The 6,113-nt window shown below is 48.7% G+C and overlaps 1 protein-coding gene across 6 annotated transcripts in view; it reads right to left on the bottom strand.

Annotated features, from left to right (window-relative positions):
* LOC147116086 (histone deacetylase complex subunit SAP130-like) overlaps positions 1-5,445 on the bottom strand; it is an 80,925-nt gene extending 75,480 nt beyond the window's left edge. For 4 of the 6 annotated variants that reach the window (XM_085990803.1, XM_085990804.1, XM_085990800.1 and 1 more), the window contains exon 1: positions 5,279-5,445. The gene's annotated coding sequence lies outside the window, so the exon portion shown is untranslated. The remainder of the gene's footprint in view (positions 1-5,278) is intronic. The other 2 variants (XM_085990802.1, XM_085990801.1) reach the window with 1 other exon arrangement.
* Positions 5,446-6,113: the final 668 nt, after the last annotated feature.

Here is a 6,113-nt window from a genome sequence, read left to right on the forward strand (position 1 = left end):
CCTCTCACTGCTCGGGGTCTGTTCTATCTCTCCCCCTCTCTCTCACTAACACTGCCCGGGGCCTGATAACATAAGAAATAGGAGCAGGAATAGGCCACTTGGCCCTTCGAGCCTACTCCGCCATTCAATAAGATAATGGCTGATCTTGGGCTCAAAGCCACTTCCCAGCCCGCTCCCCATAACCCTTCACTCCCTTATCTTGCAAAAATCTGTCCATCTCCACCTTAAATATATTCAGTAACTCCGCCTCCACAGCTCTCTGGGGCAGAAAATTCCACAGATTTACGACCCTCAGAGAAGAAATTCCTCCTCATCTCAGTTCTAAAAGGGCGACCCTTTATTCTGAAACTATACCCGAGTTCTAGATTTCCCCACGAGGGGAAACATCCTCTCTGCATCTACCTTGTCGAGCCCCCTCAGCCTATGTTTCAATAAGATCACCTCTCATTCTTCTAAATTCCATTGAGTATAGGCCCAACCTTTCTTCATAAGTCAACCCCCTTCTCTCTGGAATTAACCTTGTGAACCTTCTCTGAACTGCCTCCAATGCACGTATATCCTTCCTTAAATAAGGAGACCAAAACTGTACGCAGTACTCGAGGTGTGGTCTCACCAATACCCTGTACAGTTGTAGCAGGACTTCCCTGCTTTTATACTCCAACCCCTTTGAAATATAGGCCAACATTCCATTTGCCTTTTTGATTACTTGCTGTACCTGCATGCTAACTTTTTGTGTTTCATGCACAAGGACCCCCAGGTGACTCTGAACTGTAGCATTTTGTAATCTCAATCCATTTAAATAATAATTTGCTTTTTTATTTTTCCTACCAAAGTGGATAACCTCACACTTTCCCACATTATGCTCCATCTGCCAAATGTTTGCCCACTCACTTAGCCTGTCTATATCCCTTTGCAGATTCTGAGTCCTCTGCACAACTTGCTTTCCCACCCATCTTTGTATCATCTGCAAACTTTGCTACATTACACTCGGTCCCTTCATCCAAGTCATTAATGTAGATTGTAAATAGTTGAGACCCCAGCACCGATCCCTGTGGCACCCCAGTTACCGTTTGTCAACTGGAAAATTACCCATTTATCCCGACACTCTGTTTTCTGTTAGTTAGCTAATTCTCTATCCATGCTAATATATTACCCCCAACTCCGTGAGCTCTTATCTTATGCAGTAACCTTTCATGTGGCACCTTATCGAATGCCTTCTGGAAATCCCAAATACACCACATCCACTGGATCACCTTGGTCAACCCTGCTCGTTACATCCTCAAAGAACTCCAGCAAATTTGTTAAACATGATTTCCCTTTCATAAAACCATGCTGACTCTGCTTGACTGCATTATGATTTTCCAAATGCCCTGCTACTGCTTCCTTAATGAAGGACTCCAACATTTTCCAACGACAGATGTTAGGCTAACTGGTCTATAGTTTCCTGCTTTCTGTCTCCTTCCTTTCTTAAATAGGGTGTTACATTTGCGGTTTTCCAATCCGTCGGGACCTCTCTGGAGTCCAGGGAATTTTGGTATATTGCAACCAATGCATCCACTATCTCTGCAGCCACTTCTTTTAAGACCCTGGGATGCAGGCCATCTGGTCCAGGGGACTTGTCGTCTTTTAGTCCCATTATTTTACCAAGTACTTTTTCCTTAGTGATAGTCTTTAGTTTCCCCCGCCCTGTGGCCCATTGATTAACCATTATTGGGATGTTGTTAGTGTCTTCTACCGTGAAGACAGATACAAAATATTTGTTCAGAGTCTCTGCCATTTCCCTGTTCCCCATTATTAATTCCCAGTCTCATCCTCTAAGGGACCAACGTTTACTTTAGCTACTCTCTTCCTTTTTATATACCTGTAGAAGCTCTTACTGTCTGTTTTAATATTTCTTACCAGTTTACTCTCAAAATTCATCATCTATTATTTTTTTTAGTCATCCTTTGCTGGTTTTTAAAAATTTCCCAATCCTCTGGCCTCCCACCAATCTTTGCAATATTGTATGCCTTAGTTTTCAATTTGATACCATCCTTTACTTCCTTAATTAGCCACCGATGGTGCTCCCTTCTCTTAAAAATGTCTTTCTCACTGGAATATATTTTTGTTGAATGTCTGCCACTGCATTTCAACTGTCTTACCCTTTAATTTATTTTTCCAGTCCACTTTAGCCAGTTCTGCCCTCATGCTATTGTAATTGCCTTTGTTTAAGATCAGGACACTGGTTTGAGATACAACTTTCTCACCCTCCAACTGAATTGAAATTCAACCAGGCTATGATCACTCTTTCCTAGAGGATCCTTTACTATAGGATCCTTTACTATGAGATCATTTATTAATTCTGTCTCATTACACAGTACCAGATCCAAGATAGCCTGCTCCGTGGTTGGTTCCATTACATACTGTTCTAGGAAACCATCCCGGATGCACTCTATGAACTCCTCCTCAAGGCTACCATGGCCAATTTGATTTGTCCAATCAATATGGAGATTAAAATCACCCATGATTATTACCGTACCTTTTTTACAGGCCTCCATTATTTGTTGATTTATACTCTGTCCAACAGTATTGCTGTTCGGGGGCCTGTAGACTATGCCCACCAGAGACTTTTTCCCCCTTATTATTTTTTATCTCCACCCAAACCGATTCTACATCTTGATCTTCTGAGCCAATATCACTTCTCACCACTGCACTGATCCCATCCTTTACCAACAAAGCCACCCCACCTCCCTTTCCTTTCTGTCTATCCTTCCGAATTGTCAAATACCCTGGAATATTCAGTTCCCAGCCCTGCAACCACGTCTCTGTAATGGCAATCAGATCATACCCATTTGTATCTATTTGTGCCTTCAACTCATCTGTCTTGATACGAATGCTGCGTGCATTCAGATATAGAGTTTTTAACTTTGTCTTTTTACCATTTCTCCTTGCTTTGGCCCCATTTTCTGTTGCACTCTTATTTTTAAACATTCTGTCCCTTACTGTCACACTCTGGTTATTATTTCCCCCATCTCTATCCTGCTCTGTTGCTTTCTCATTGACTATTTTAATTCCCGCTCACCTGGACCCGCCCCCCAACTATTTAGTTTAAAGCCCTCTCTACAGCCCTAGTTATTCGATTCGCCAGGACTCTAGCCCCAGCATGGTTCAAGTGAAGCCCGTCCAAACAGAATAGCTCCCTCTTATCCCAGTACTAGTGCCAGTGCCCCACAAATCGAAACCCATTTCTCCCACACCAGTCTTTGAGCCACTCGTTCATTTCTCTGATCTTATTTACCCTATGTAAATTCGCTTGTGGCTCAGGTAGTAATCCAGAGATTACCACCTTTGTGGTTCTGCTTTTTAATTTAGCCCCTAGCTGCTCATACTCTCTCAGCAGAACCTCTTTCTTTGTCCTATCTATGCCATTGGTACCTACGTGGACCATGACAACTGGATCTTTCCCCTCCCACTCCAAGTGCCTCTCCAGCCCAGAGGAGATGTCCTTAACCCTGGCACCGGGGCAGGCAACACAGCCTTCGGGACTCACGCTCTCGGCTGCAGAGAACAGTATCTATCCCCCTAACTATACTGTCCCCTTTCACTACATTTCTTTTTACTCCCCCCACTTGAATGGCTCCCTGTACCACGTTGCTGTGGTCAGATTGCTCATCCTCCCTGCAGTCCCTGCCCTCGTCCACACAGGGAGCAAGAATCTCGTGCCTGTTGGACAAGGCCAAGGGCTGAGGCTCCTCCATCACTACTTCCTGGATCCCAATACCTGCCTTGCTTATAGTCACACCCTCCTGTCCCTGACCATGGGCCAAATTGGAAGTAATTTCTCTAGTGGGTGTAACTGCCTCCTGGAACTTAGTGTCCAGGTAACGCTCCCCCCTCCCTAATGTATTGCAGTGTCTGAAGCTTGGACTCCAGCTCATCAACTCTGAGCCGAAGTTCCTCGAGCAGCCAACATTTGCTGCAGATGTGGTCGCCATGGACCTCAATGGTGTCCACCAGCTCCTTCATGCAACAACACATTGCATGGTCTCCCATCTCAATTAATTAATTTTAAAACTTGAAACACGAATGTCTTTTAATCTACACCAAGGCACTTAAATTTGATGTCTCTCCCCCTCTCACTGCCCAGGGCCTGATGTGTCTCTCCCTCCTCTCTCCCCCACTGCCCAGGGCCTGATGCATCTCTCCCCCTCTCTCACGAACACTGACCGGAGCCTGTGTGCGCGTCTCATCCTTTCTCACTGCCTGGGGCCAGACATGTCTCTCCCCATCTCTCGCTCTTTCTCACTGCCCGGGGCCTGATGTGTCTCTCCCCCTCCTCTCTCACTAACACTGTCCAGGACCTGATGTGTTGCTCCCCCTGCCCAGGGCCTGATGTATCTCGCCCCCTCTCACTCACTGCCCAGGGCCTGATGTGACTCTCCCCCTCTCTCACTATCCAGGGCCTGATGTGTCTCTCCTCCTCTCCCTCACTCACTGCCCAGGGGCTGATGTGTCTCTCCGCTACCACCCCCCCCCCCCCCCGCCTCTCTCTCTCACTGCCCAGGGCCTGATGTGTCTCTCCCCGCCCCCCCCCCTCTTTCTCACTGCCCAGGGCCTGATGTGTCTCTCCCCCTCTCTGCCCAGGGCCTGATGTGACTCTCCCCCTCTCTCTCACTGCCCAGGGCCTGATGTGTCTCTCCCCTCTCTCTCTCACTGCCCAGGGCCTGATGTGTCTCTCCCCTCTCTCTCTCACTGCCCAGGGCCTGATGTGTCTCTCCCCTCTCTCTCACTGCCCAAGGCCTGATGTGTCTCTCCCCTCTCTCTCACTGCCCAAGGCCTGATGTGTCTCTCCCCTCTCTCTCACTGCCCAAGGCCTGATGTGTCTCTCCCCTCTCTCTCACTGCCCAGGGCCTGATGTGTCTCTCCCCTCTCTCTCACTGCCCAGGGCCTGATGTGTCTCTCCCCTCTCTCTCACTGCCCAGGGCCTGATGTGTCTCTCTCCTCTCTCATTACCCAGGGCCTGATGTGTCTCTCCCCCTCTCTCATTACCCAGGGCTTGATGTGTCTCTCCTCTCTCTCTCACTGTCCAGGGCCTGATGTGTCTCTCCCCTCTCTCACTGCCCAGGGCCTGATGTGTCTCTCCCCTCTCTCACTGCCCAGGGCCTGATGTGTGTCTCCCCTCTCACTGCCCAGGGCCTGATGTGTCTCTCCCCCTCTCATTACCCAGGGCCTGATGTATCTCTCTCACACTGCCCAGGGCCTGAAGTGCTGATCTGATCCGATCCGATCCGATCCTCACCTCTGGTTATTTAGTGGGCGGCAGCTGGTTTCCGTTGCCCTGGTGGTGGTCAGGCCTCCGTGCTGTGCGGTGTTGTGTTGTATTGTATTGCCGGGCCGCGGTCGCTGAACTGCCCGCCTTCTCTCCCACCTTCCCCGGTTGTGGGTAATCGCTTCCCGAGGCTTCGAGAGCCATCGACAAGCTTCCAAACAAATTACTCTCTGATTGGCGGAGCCTCGGAGCGCCCGGCATTTCTATTGGAGGACAATCCGAGAGAGCGCGGCGATCAACATGCAACGCATATTCCGATTGGCTGCGGACCTGCTGCCCCCCGCGGCTTTCATTGGTCAGAATTACTATGAAGTGAACTTTGTACATTGGTTACCTTGGCAACCAGTGACAGTTGGGTGTCTGCGCGCTGCCTTCTGGGAGTCGTAGTCTTTTCGATTTCCGGTGCAAATTGGCGGGCAGTTGGAAGTCCGAGGTCTGATAAACAAATGGCTGCTTCTGCGCTTGTGAAGGTGCTGACAGACTCGGTCTGGAGTTTGTGGTTCCTGGCCGCCCTCCGAATGGAGTCTTGCCAATTGGGTCCTCCTCCTGGGGCCTAGGCACTGATAGAGATGGCAATACAGAATATGTCAACATACGAGATTGAATATGAGTTCTGTAGAAGGGTTTCGACCCGAAACGTTGACTCTATTTCTCTCTCCACGGATGTTGCCTGGCCTGCTGAGTTTTTCCAGCGTTTTCTGTTGTTATATGAGATTGATGCCCTTCTGGAAATAGTAGTTGGCTGTCGGGTTGCCAACCCTGTCCTGGAGTCTCCAGGAATTACAGATTAATCTCCAGGACACTG

Source organism: Somniosus microcephalus, chromosome 6 (assembly GCF_052327205.1).
Source record: "Somniosus microcephalus isolate GS21.2 chromosome 6, FLI_Smic_1.0, whole genome shotgun sequence".
In the NCBI taxonomy this organism is placed as follows: domain Eukaryota; kingdom Metazoa; phylum Chordata; class Chondrichthyes; order Squaliformes; family Somniosidae; genus Somniosus; species Somniosus microcephalus.